Source organism: Chiloscyllium punctatum, chromosome 42 (assembly GCF_047496795.1).
Source record: "Chiloscyllium punctatum isolate Juve2018m chromosome 42, sChiPun1.3, whole genome shotgun sequence".
Lineage (NCBI taxonomy): Eukaryota > Metazoa > Chordata > Chondrichthyes > Orectolobiformes > Hemiscylliidae > Chiloscyllium > Chiloscyllium punctatum.
The window spans coordinates 32711103-32724594 of NC_092780.1; the positions used below are offsets into that span (position 1 = coordinate 32711103).

The window sequence follows — 13492 nt, forward strand, 5'->3', positions numbered from 1 at the left end:
TTCCACCTGGGAACCCTCCAACCACAAGGGATGAACTCAGATTTCTCCAGTTTCCACATTTCCCTCCTCCCACCTTGTCCCAGTCAAATCCCTCGAACTCAGCACTGCCTTCCTAACCTACAATCTTCTTCCTGACCTCTCTGCCCCCACCCCACCCCGGCCTATCACCCTCACGTTGACTCCCTCCACCTATCGCATTCCCAACGCCCCTCCCCCAGGTCCCTACCTTTTATCTTAGCCTGCTGGACACACTTTCCTCATTTCTGAAGAAGGGCTGATGCCCGAAACGTCGATTCCTTGGATGCTGCCTGACTTGCTGCGCTTTTCCAGCAACACATTTTCTGCCCTAACCTTTACCCTCACACATTCAACTACACACCCAGGTTCACAACACTCCTTATTCCCTATCCCCTATCCAGTCTCATAACCTAATTACACAATTAGATTCTCACTTACTTCACCCGCCTTATCCACTCAGCTATCACCAATCACTCATTCACTTGCTAAGCCATTTACCCATTTCACTTATCCATCCAGTTATGCATTCTTATTTATTGAAAGACTGGACTATTAGATACTTAACACAATACGGTGACTTATGTCCTACAAAATATGGCCTATTCTTGGAATCATAGCACCTTCATAGTGCAGAACGAGTTCATTTGGCCCATCAAGTCTTCACTGACCCTCGAACAACATCCCATCCAGACTCATCCCATCCATCTAACTGCTTATTTCCAATGGCTAACCTACCTAGTCTTCATATCCCTGCACACTATGGGCAATTTAGCATGGTCAATCCACCTAACCTGCACATCTTTGGACTGTGGGAGGAAACCAGAGCACCGAGAGGAAACCCACACAGACACAGGGGAAAGGTGACACTGCCACACAGACAGTTGCCCAAGGCTAGAATCAAACCCAGGTCTCTGGCATTGTAAGGCAGCAGTGCTAATCACTGAGCTGCCATCCCCAAATCTACACTGACCCTCTGGACTTACCTAGGATGCATAAATGAGCCTCCCATCCTTTTCTTCAGAAGATCCTTGGAGAAATGTACAGTTGTGTCAGCTCAAGAAAATCTTCATGGTTTCGGCACTGGAACTCCTTAAGAGCCCTTTTGATGTACCTATGTCAGATGGACTGTAGCAGTTCAAGAAAGTAGCTCATTACCACCTTCTCAAGGGCAATTAAGGATGGGCAATAAATGCAGGCCTAGCCAACAATGCCCACCTCTTGTAAAGGAGTAACTAATAAAGAATCTCTGAGAAGTACCACAAGTACTTTCATATTATGCAGTAGGAATTTGATTACATCCTGCAAACTCCGTCCATTGATAAAATAATTTGAAATTTCCACTGTAATTCTTCACGGTTTAGTTGGAACAGTCTCGACTATTTAAGAAATCATAGGTTAAGACGGAGATGGCTCATTCTGTTTGCGTGCAAGTCAATGGTTAGATTATTCAGAATGGGAACATTTCAGAGTCACGGAACAGAAATATCCTGTAGTCATTTACCTAATCTTACTCTGTAATATGAGCTAAAGTGGTCAGGGCTGGCTGGAAGTGGCTTTCTATTCAATAATGACCCTGTAGATGTTTGGATCAGCAAGGCAGGGAATCTGACATTCAGAATGAACTGTGCTCCCGAACAAGGGTTGGAAAGAGCAACAGTGAAATCAAATGATGGGAGATGACATTTGTGGTGACAGAAAATACAACATTTATTATTTAACATCCAAAAGGCAAGTGACTGAGACACAAATTGAGTTAAATCCTTTCTGCTTGCCTCAAACACTTGTTAAGTATTGGAAAGAATAAAAACTGCATTTGTATAGCACCTTTAAAAACCTGACAACATCGCAAAATGCTTTATAGCCAATTAACTATCCATTATCGGACGAGTTGGATCGAAGGGTCTGTTTCCGTGCTGTACATCTTTATGACTCTACTCATTACTTTTGTAATATATTAAATGTGGCAGCCAATTTGTTCACAGTAAGGTCCCACAAACTGCAATTTAGACCACGATTTATTCTTCTCTGGTCACATTTATTGCATAAATTTGTAAAGGTCTGAAAGGGTTAATGCTTAGGAATGCTTTAAAGCCACCAATTATGGTGATGTCATGTGAGTCTGGTTGGAGAACAGGCTGTTGAAGGAATGAGACCTATCATCAGGATCTTCTTCAAAGGATCGATTCTATTGTGGTCTGTCAGTATAAATCGTCCATAGTTACAAACAATACAATGAACTACACCTCATTTAAGGTGAATGTCTCTTCTTGTTCCAATACTGGTTTCTCTCCATGACTTGAGACCAAGCAGACCCTGCAAAAGTGGAGGAAACAAAATTTAGGACAGAGTTCATGGTCTGAAGTGATTAAACTCAGAGTTCTGAAGGTTGTAATAGCACTGAAATGGAAAATGAGGAGTGAAGTAACTGCACGCAGGCCGGTATCCTGTCACCAAACCACTCTTTATTTTCTTGTGCTCAGTACACTGGCTGTAGTCAGCGAGCTCAGAATCAGTCCCCTGAACTGGGGAGATTCTTATCTCTTGGTTAGGTTAGTCAACCAGGGCTCTCCGGATTGAGGTTGTTAACCTGGGTCAATCCATGACCTTGTAGTCAACGAAGTCAAGCTGGTTCTAATCACTACAAGGTGCAGTTTCTCCAGATGGCATTGGTCTTGGATGGAATCCTGCAGCAACCTGAGACAAAAAAAAGTAAATGAGGGCAAAGTGTTGTATGAAAATAATAGCACTAGAAGGTCAGGGGAATGCTTGTGATTGAGTGGAGCTGTTCTCTGAAGCAGTCACCTAGTCTGTGTTCTCCTCTAGCCAAATATATCTCCCCATAATAAAAGTTCTCTAGTCCAGCCAATATCCTGTTAAATCTCCTGCATACCCTCTGGTGTAATCACACCTTTCTAATCGGATGGTGACCAGACCTGCATGTTGTACCTCAGCTTGGGTCTAACTAATGTTTAATACCATTTTAGCATAACCTCTTAGGTGCTACATCCTACACCTCAGCTAATAAAGACAATTCTCCTCTACCCCTTTTTGATGTTTTATATCTGCCCTTTAGGGATTTGTAACAGGTACACCAAACTTTTTCTGTTCCTACTCTTCTCAATATCCATTCATTGTACATTCCTTGCCTTGTTTGCCTTTCTCACTTGAGGGGTCCCAGTGTCAACTCGCATAAGAGTTAAAGACAATTTAGAGGGATAGTCAACAAAGGATTCCACTCACAAACTCAGGTAAGGTTCATATCTTACCAACTTATGACCATTGGGGTTAGGAGCAAGAGTAAACCATTAGAACGTGGAACATAGAACAGCACAGGAATAGACCCGTCTATTCCCTGCCTGGTCATGTGTCTGTCTAAATGCCTCTTAAACATTTCTATTGTATCTGCTTCTGCCACCTCCACTGGCAGCACACTCTAGGCACCTACCACACTCTGCGTAAACAAATTTTTTTGTCTTGCACATCTCCGTTAAACTTACCCCTATCATATTAAATCTATACCCCATGTATTTGACATATCCACTCTTGGAAAATGATTCCTACTATCCATACTGCTTAAAATTTAAAATACTTCTACCAGATCACCACTCAGTTGCTGATGCTCCAGTGAAAACAATCCAAGTCTATCCAACCTCTCCTTATATCTAATACACTCCAATCTGGGCCGAGATGGGACCATTCGCAGCTGCCGATTAGCCACTGCCCTTTCACCGCCAAGGACGTTTCACCACCGCAAGTGTCTGTAACTCATTTTTATGTATAAACCAATAAAATGATATTTATTTCACTTTTTTTAATCAATATGTACTATGTTGTTGTATAAATAAAGGGGACTGAGAAGTATGAAAGAACAGGCGGGAGGGAAAACATTCAGTACATATATATATTTCCAGTGGTGAATACTCCCCAGAGGTCAAACGACCCCAGTGAAGAAACGCTGGTGGCAAACTGGCAGTAGCTAATCGGCGGCGGCGAATGTGCAGTGGTGAATCGTCACCAACCCAATCTGGAAAATATCCAAGTAAACCTCTTTATCATCCCTTCCAAAGCTTTCACATCCTTCCTATAGTGTGGCTACCAGACTTGCATGCAATACTCCAATGTGGCCTAACTAAAGTTGTATACAGCTGCAACATGACCCGCCAGTTTTTCTACTCAGTAGCCTGGCCAATGAAGGCAAGCACACCATATGCCTTCTTTACAACCATATCCACTTGTGTTACCACATTAAGGGAGCTATGGACTTGCACCCCCTCTGTATATCAATGCTCCTAAGAGTTCTGCCATTTACTGTATCCGTTCCTCATGCACTTGACCTCCCAAAATACATCATTTCACACTTGTCTGGATTAAACTCCATCTTTCATTTCTCTGCCCAACTTTCCAACTGATCTACATCCTGCCATTTCTTTTGACAACCTTTCTCACTATCCACAGCTCCACCAATTTTCATTTTGTCTGTAGACTTCCTAATCACACCACTTACATCTTCATTCAAATCATCTGTATAAATTTCACCATTAGAGGTCCCAGCACCGATCCTTCTCACCACACTGGTTACAGACCTTCAGTCAGAAAAACACCTCCCCTCACAACTATCCCCTGTCTTCTATCAAGAAGCCAATTTTGTAGTCAACTTACCAACTCACCATGAATATCATATGACATAACCTTTTGAACCAGGATATCATGAGGGAACTTGTCAAATGCTTTAGTAAATTCGATATAGACAACATCCACTGCCCTACCCTCATCAGTCATCTTCGTTATTTAGAATTACAGGGTCTACAGCACAGAAACAGAGCCTTCAGCCCAGCTCAACCATACCAACCGGGTTTCCTAAACTAAATTCCTAGACTAATTTAGTTATTTGTTTGCATGTGGCACATATCTCTTTAAATCTTTCATAACCATCTACTTGTCCAAATAACTTTTAAATGTTGTAATCGTACTTGCTTCTACCACTTCCTCAGGCAGCTCGTTCCATTTACACATCACTATCTATAGAGTGCATCTACCAGGCCCACTGTCAAGGAAAAGCCGCCAGCATTCTCAAAGATTCATCCTATCCTGGCAATGTTTTTCTACAAACTCTAACATCGGAGAGAAAATACAGAAGCCTGAACACATGCACCAGCTGGTTTCAAAACAGTTTCTACCCTACTGTTGTTAGAATACTGAATGGGCTCACAAACTCTTAACGTTCACCTGTATCCGTGTTTTTGTTTTGCCGCTGTTTACCTATTATTTACTTATCAATGCTACTTAAGTCTGTGGTCTGCCAGTGTTGCTCACAAGACAAAGCTTTTCACTGTACCTCTGTACATGTGACGATAAATTCAATTCGATTCAACCATCTGTGTGAAAAATTTGCCCCTCGGTCCCCTTTAAATCTTTCCCCTCTCACCTTCAAAATATGCTCCCCTATCCTGAGGAAAATACTTTGGCTATTCACCTTATCTATGCCCATCAAGATGTTATAAATCTCTTTAAAATCATCCCTCAGCCTCCTATGCTCAAGGGTAAAATGTTCCAACCCATCCCCTCTGCTTCTATCTCAAATCTTCCAGTCAATTTGTAAATCTTTTTTGCATCCTTTCTAGATTAATAACATCCTTCCTGTAGGAGGGTGACCTGGATTGTATGCAGTATGCCAAATGTGGCCTTGCCAGTGTGTTATATACAGCCATAACATGACTTCCCAATTCCTGTACACAATGCTCTAACCGAAGAAGACAAGCATGCCTAAAGTATCCTTCATCAACAATAACAAAAAAAAACAGAAATAGCTGGAAAAGTTCAGCAGGTCTGGTGGCAACTGTGAAGAGAAATCAGTTAACATTTTGGGTCAAGTGACCCTTCCTTAGTTCATTCTTCAGACTCTTCTTCATCATCCTGTCTACCTGTCATGCCACTTGAAACTGTATACCTGCACCCCTCATTGTCTCCATTCAACAACACTCCTCAGGATTCTACCATTAATTGTATAAGTCCTGCCCTGGTCTGTCTTACCAAAATGCAACACCTCACATTTATCTGAATTAAATTCCATCTGCCATTCCTCAGCCACTGGTCTAATTGATCAAGAGTCAAGAGTGGGGTGCTAGAAACGCACCACAGGTCAGGCAGCATCCCGTCTTCTGGGACCTTGCCTGTGGCTAAAGAGGATACAAAGATCTTTGTCAATCTCCTCTCCTGCCTCCCTCAGTAGCTTGGGATAGATCTCATCAGGCCCTGGGGAACTAATTACCTTAATGTTTCTCAAAACACCCACACTTCCTCCTTCTTAATAGCTACACACTCTAGAATATCAATCTACTTCTACCTAATTGTACCATCATCCATGCCCTTTTCTTTGGTGAATTTCAGAATAGAGGGTGGAATGAGAAGCAGCTGAGGAACTTGCTTACCATGATAGATAAGGGGCTTGCAGAGGACCTGGTGTCAAAGAACAGGAGAAAACATCTTCTCCACATCTCCCTTGCCAAGACCTTTCAATCATAATGTTTCCTAATATATTAAATTCCAGTAAAATCAACCCTAGCCTGCCCAACTTTTCCTAATAAGACACCAATTCTCTTCCTATTCCTGGTCCACCTATTCCTAGTGTATCCTAGTAATTCTTCTCTGATCTGGTTCCAATATATATAGCTCCTTCCTTAAACAAAGAAACAACTATTGTACACAATACGTCAGATGTGATCTCAAACAATGTCCTATATAACTGAATGGCATCTACTTGCGTGTTCAATTCTCTCAGTAATAAACTATAGCGTTATATATTGTTCTCTAATTACTTACTGTACCCGTATTCATGCCTTTTGTGATTCACACACTTGGACATCCAGATGCCCCTGCATCTTAGAGCTCTGCAATCTCTCACCATTCAGATAATAAGCTTCTTTTTTATTCCTCTTGACAAAGTGAACAATTTTACATTTTTCCACATTAAACACCACTTGCCTCACCTCTGCCCACTCAGTTCAGCTATCTATATACTTTTGTGCCCTCCTTATATCCTTTCCATAAAATACTTCCCTATCTATTTTTGTCATCAGAAAATTTAATAACTATACTTCAAATCCCTTCATCAAAATCATTTTTATAAATTGCAAAAAATTCTGCACTCTATCCTGTGGCACAACACAATTATCAAGCACAAAAGAACTCACTTACGGCTAGTCTCTGTTTCCTGTTAGGTAATCAATCTTTTATCCATGCCAATATGGTACCCCTACACATGAGCTTATATTTTCGCTAATAATCTTTCATGTGACAACTTATCAAAAGCCTTCCGGCATTTTTCATTCCCCTTTCATCCGAATCTTCTCATCCTGAAATTGGAGTTACAGAACTGATACCAAGTAACGTAACTCTCATGTTCTAGGGTCTCAGTTCCAAAGACCATAGTATGACAGGCTATTGACCTCAGACAGGATTTATGACTGTGCATATGTTACACACAAGGGCCAAGTACAAAATTGACCCTCTGGCTATTGACTAGGGATGTAAATCAATTCAAGGTTTGGAATGTAGTTAAGGAAAAAAGAACGTTTTAGGTGTAGTTGATCTGTTTCTGCATGGTATTAGACAAGCTTTTATTATATAGAATTACTGAGGACAGCACTAGATTTTCTTGTGAAGTTTGTAACTTTACGTGCAGAATCAATTCAGAAATATCTTTGTATTTTTTCTAACAATGCGTTCTTTCACGTTCCAGTTCACTGTGCTCGGGTAGGGGTGCTTATTATGTTTTTTTTTTGGTTAGCCATATCAGTTCATGAATGGGGTTTTGTTAAAATAAGCTTTTCAGGTTAAGTTTGCTCCCACAAGCACCAGCTCCCATTTTTATTTCATTTTAATTCAACAATTCAATCATTCAAGATTTTTTGTCAATTTATTTGCAATGTTCTTAGGCTTAGACCTTTGGAACCTGAATGTGATGTTTACATTACCAAAGTGAAAATAATTTTAGTTGCTACTCTATTGGACAATTTTATGTCAGCTGTAACAGGAAACAAATTTTTTTTCACAAATCACAGATAATTTCCTTCAGACGGAGCAGCAGCACTCCAAAAGCCAATACTTCCGAATAAACCCGTTGGACTATAACCTGATGCCATGTGATGTTTAACAATTTAAAAATAGGCAGCACCATAGAACAGAGAGACTTGTGAAACAGGTACATAATCCTTTGAAGTTTGCATCACGGTGGGGGTTAAGAAAGCACACTTGCGTTCATTACTCAGACCTTTGAGTACAGGGAGCTGGGACATCACCTTGAGGTAGTGCAGGATGTTGGTGAGGCCTCTTCTGGAGTACGGTGCCCAGTTCTGTTAGAGGAAGCATGTTATTAATGTTGGAGAGGATTCAGAAGAGATTTACCAGGGTGTTGGAGGGTCTGAGTCATAGGGAGAGGTTGGGACTTTTTCACTGGAGCGTCTAGCAGTTTATAAAATCTGGAGAGGGCATGGACAGGGTTAGTGGTAGATGGAGTTTCCCTAGGGATTTCAAGACTAAAGGGGGGAGCATCAGTGGCTGAGGGATGACCTTATAGAGCTTTATAAAATCATGAGGGGCATGGATAGATAGGATAACTAGACAAGGTCTTTTCCCCGGGATGGGGGAGTCGAGAACTAGAGGGTTTAGGGTGAAAGGGGAAAGAGATAAAAGGGACCTAAGGGGAAACTTTTTCACACAGAGGTTGATGCGTGTACCAACAAGCTGCCAGAGGAAGTGGTGGAGGCCGATACAATTACAACATTTGAAAGGCATCTGGATGGCTATATGAATAGGAAGGGATTAGAAGGATAGAGACCAAGTGCTTGTAAATGGGATTAGATTAGGCCATGATATCTGGTTGGCATGGATGAGGGGACCTAAGAGTCTGTTTCCGTGCTGTACATCTCTATGACTCTATGACTCACATGCCAATCATAGTATATTGTCAACGTATTGCACAGATCAATAATATATATTAACAATTCTTCTTTTTTCCAGTCTTGAAGTTTCCTTCACTACTGTAGCTAAACATCATTATATTCTTGGCTAAGAGCCCAGACAACCATTAGAATGCTGAAACAGCTGAGCTGCAAGGTAAATATGCTTGATTCGCACAAGCTGCCTATACTCTTTTGTCACTTGTACAGGTCATTCTGCTATAACGAGATAGTCGTTTTCCTCTGCAAACTTGCACTATAGAAAATCAGGCTATGGGAAACCACTATCGAAAATTGCACTGTAGAAGTTTGCTCTAGAAAATCACTTATCCTTTCAGTAGAAAGTTGACAGTATCCAAACAGCGTCCAAAATCTGTCAACTGTGTTATACCCAATTCGCATTGATGAAACATGCGTTATACTAGAACAATCTGTACAGTATTAATTTGCACAATATAAAGAAATTTCAATTGCTTGCAGTTTCTGCTATTAATACTCTAAGGATCTGGATGATTAATGTTTTCATCGACCTGTAGTGGAAGTAGTTTATTTTTAAGAAGGTGGAGAGTTATGAATGAATGACTCATTAAAAAAAAACATATTGTCATAAACTCAAATTACATGTTAATGTATGATGTGCATAGGTTTAAAAATAGTAAATTATTTTCATATTGCAAAATATTTCTATTCTGAACATTCTAACAGAGCTAATTGTAATTAAATGTGGTTATTATTATGTAATTATTCAATAGTATGAAAGTACCATGCCTTGGTATGCAGGTTATTAAGGACAATGGAGAGTTGATGGGAAGTCATGAGATGAAGTTTAAATTTTTAAACCTTTAGTTTTTTAATTCACAAAGCTCCACCGCACCAAGGCAAACCTTTCAAACTGTTCACATTGTCACCTGATTACCTGTGTGGCTGCTGGCCGGACTCCAGCACGTATCCACCCCCTGAACAAAAATCCTGTCTTGCAGACATATTCACCAGAAGAGGGCTGTCCAAGCAGGAAATTTCAACCTCTGCTTCCTGCCTTGAAGATAAAAATCCAGACCTAAAGCTAAGACTGGTGCTTTCTAACATGAGGTAAAAGACTTCTCGTACTATTTTGAAGAGAGAGGAGATTTCTGTCTTGTGTTCCACCTCAGATTTATCCTCAAACAACAACAAGAAAACAAATTATTTGTTCACTGACACATTGATATCTGTGGGACTTGCCGGTCTGCAATTTGATTATCTTCTTTCCTGCAGAATAATAGCGATGAGACTTCAAAAGTACTTCATGAACTATAAAACGCTTTAGGACATCCTAAGAGGAACTATATAAATGAAATTTCTTGCTTTTCTGTCACATTTATACATAAATTAGTAAAGCTACTAATCAAACACTGCAAATATCCAGAAGAGGAATTGCACTGACACTTACAGAACGGTAATGTCAAATTATCTTTCCATCATATCTTTACTTCTGAACCATCACACTCCTATTTCTCTGATAATTTATAATTTATAACAATATATTGCAAATCTTAAGCCTAACTTAGTTTATTCCTTCAGCATGCTTTTTTGATTATAAGGACGAATTGATGTAGTTCCGTTTGTCATGTTAGGATGTACATGCAAGTGAGCGAGTTACAAAATGCATTACAGATAATGGGTCCAACTCACAGACCAAGACTGCCTGACTTCCAGTTGTTTGAAGTTATGCTGCCAAAGGCCACAGCAAGTGGACTGTGACGTTCATTTGAATAAAAGAATGAAAAGGCTCTTTTCCCATTAACTAAAGAAAACACCACAAAACCCAGAGGGTAGATTTCCACCAGTGGAGATCGGCTTTCACTTGCAATTCATTTAATTAATTTAGTTTTTTCTTGCTTCCTCTCCACTTTGCTTGCTATTACCTTCATGCCCGTTCCCACAGGGGTGACATGAGCTATGTTGATAGATTGAGGAATTCTGCTTATATTCTTGGGGAAAGCAATAGGAGATTAGTCTCATGGACTGATCCAATAACAGTTAATATCTACCAAAGACACAATGTTCCATATCCGGTATAGGCCATTAATAGTGCAACCAAATCTTTACTTTTAAATAAAGAAGCTATTCAACTTACATGTTAACCTATGATGTGCATAGGTTTAAAAATGACAACTTATTTTCATATTGCAAAATGTTTCTATTTTGAGCATTATAACAGAGTTAATTGTAACTAAGTATGATTAGGTCAACTATGCCCTCAGTTATGCATGTGAATCTTAAACTCCTTATTGTTATTTTATTTAGCAAGTCTATTAATTGAATTCTCCAAGCTAATCTTCCCACTAAAGGTGATCAAGGCAGAAATACCTGTGTGAGCCAGGTACAATGTAGCTCTTTTAAGTAACCATGTGCGCTTGTCTGTACAATAAATTTCAAAGGAGCTTGCATTTACAAAAGTTGCTCTCCCATTACAAACAAACAAAGAAATCAGACTGCAATGTTCTAAGCACTCCCAGGCTGCCATGATCTTATTAATGTCGTTTTACATTACTCTTTTTATAATTCTTGATCCCTGTTCTTTGGTAAGAAAAATCAATTATTCTCTTAACAGAGCACAGAATATATTGTGCAAAATATCCAAGTGGAACAGTCAGACTGAGTCCACCAATATAGCCAAGGAAAATGTTGCCAATGATACTCAAATTTCAAATCCTACATCCATCGACTAACTTTATCCTCCAGTGAATAGACTTTATTGAGGTCAGTGTACTTTGACTTCAGTTCTAGAGTTGAACAGCAACGTTTAGGAGTGGTAATACTTGCTCTGAATGTGACTGTTATTACCTCTCACTTTCTAGCCGCTATCTTTATTAATGGATCCTATATTGTCTATTCCCTATCAAAAGACAGATGCAGATGGGGAGAGGATGGGAATTATTCAGCACATCTTCGTCCAGTTGCAGAGGAGCCTCCATTATCCGAAGGACACAGGCAGGGAGTATTTCATTTGATTAATCAAATTCTGGATAATCAAATGCTGGATGACATCACTTAGCCGAGCATCGGGACATTGCGATCTTGCCGGATAATCCAATGTTTGGACAAGCGAGTGCCGGATAATCACGGTTCCTCTGTACATCTTCAAAAATGACATGCTCTGTAGTCATTCAAATGACGTCAGACAGGTGGACCTCATAGAATATGAGTGCACTGATTGGGACTGTTAATCTAGTCCAATCAGGGCGCTGTGGCTGATAGATAGAAACAGGAGTGTCAGAGGTTCTGTTCACTCTGAGAGCTGGCTCTGAGGGAGCTGGGTCAGTGTCAGGGACTCTCCCCGTGTTAATAAAGGACGACCTGGTGATGGAATACTGGCCTCTGTGGAATTATTTCATCACTGACCACACATAATAAAATAGATTTCCATTCATGCTCATGTTCCAGGTTGTGGGATCTGACAGTGTACGCTAGTCACTGCTTGCCAACTTGAAAATGCCCTGAATGCCCAGACGATGTCTGATCTCATTTTCCTGCACTTGGCTCATTGTCTTGTATTCCTTGGCATCGCAAATGCACATCTAAATACTTCTTAAATGTTATGAAGAGAAAAAAATATAAACAGGAGTGTCAGAGGTTCTGTTCACTCAAGGAGTTGGCTATGAGCTAGCTGGGTCCGTGTCCTATATTATGCATGTATGAATAAAGGGGAAACAGGATACTGGCCTTTGTGGAGTTATTTCATGCCTCATCACAACTTCTGTTTAATGATTGAGGATTTATTTTCTGCTAAAATCTCTTCAGATGTCTACATCTGAAGAGGCTCTGATTGACATCTGTGCTAAAAGGATATTTCATCAGTTTGAGCCTTTCTGTTCCTGTTTCCCTACTGCCTTAAAGTACTGTTCCAGTTGAATCTTAATCATGTTATTTAATAATCTGACCACTTAATCAGTTTCCTTTCTGTTCTTTCTTTTCCCAGATAAAGTTCCCACCTTTCTCAATTTATCATAGACTAAAAACCATAAGATATAGCAGCAGAATTAGGCCATTCAGTCCAACAATCCACTATTCGATCATGGCTGATATGTTTTCAACCCCATTCTTTTGCTTCTCCTATAATCTTTCATCTCCTTCCTAATCAAGAACCTATCTATCGCTGTCTTAAATACATTGAATGGCTTTGTCTCCTTGGCCTTCTGTGGTAATGAGTTCCATACTTGTGACACCCTCTGGCTGAAGAAATTCCTCCTCATCTCAGTTCTGAAAGGCTGTCCCTTCACTCTGAGGCTCTGCCCTTGTCTTTATTGCTTGTGGAAACATCTCATCCACATCCACTCTACCCAGGTCTCTCAGTATTCTGTAATTTCCAATGAGATCCAACCATCCATACCCCCACCACCACCCTGCCAATAAACCGCTCCTCCCAATAGCCCCCACCCCTCCTTCCTTCTGAACTCCATCAATGACAGACCTAGAGCTTTCAACCGCTCCTCATAGCCTTCATTGCTCGGATCATTCTTATGAACTGCTGCCTC

The 13492-nt window shown here is 40.3% G+C and overlaps 1 long non-coding RNA gene across 1 annotated transcript in view; it reads left to right on the forward strand.

Annotated features, from left to right (window-relative positions):
• The window catches only part of LOC140465879 (uncharacterized), a 230218-nt gene extending 217642 nt beyond the window's left edge, over positions 1-12576 (forward strand). The window contains exons 2-5 of the long non-coding RNA XR_011955178.1: positions 8079-8218; positions 9037-9132; positions 9956-10064; positions 11864-12576. This is a non-coding gene — a long non-coding RNA (uncharacterized lncRNA). The remainder of the gene's footprint in view (positions 1-8078; positions 8219-9036; positions 9133-9955; positions 10065-11863) is intronic.
• Positions 12577-13492: the final 916 nt, after the last annotated feature.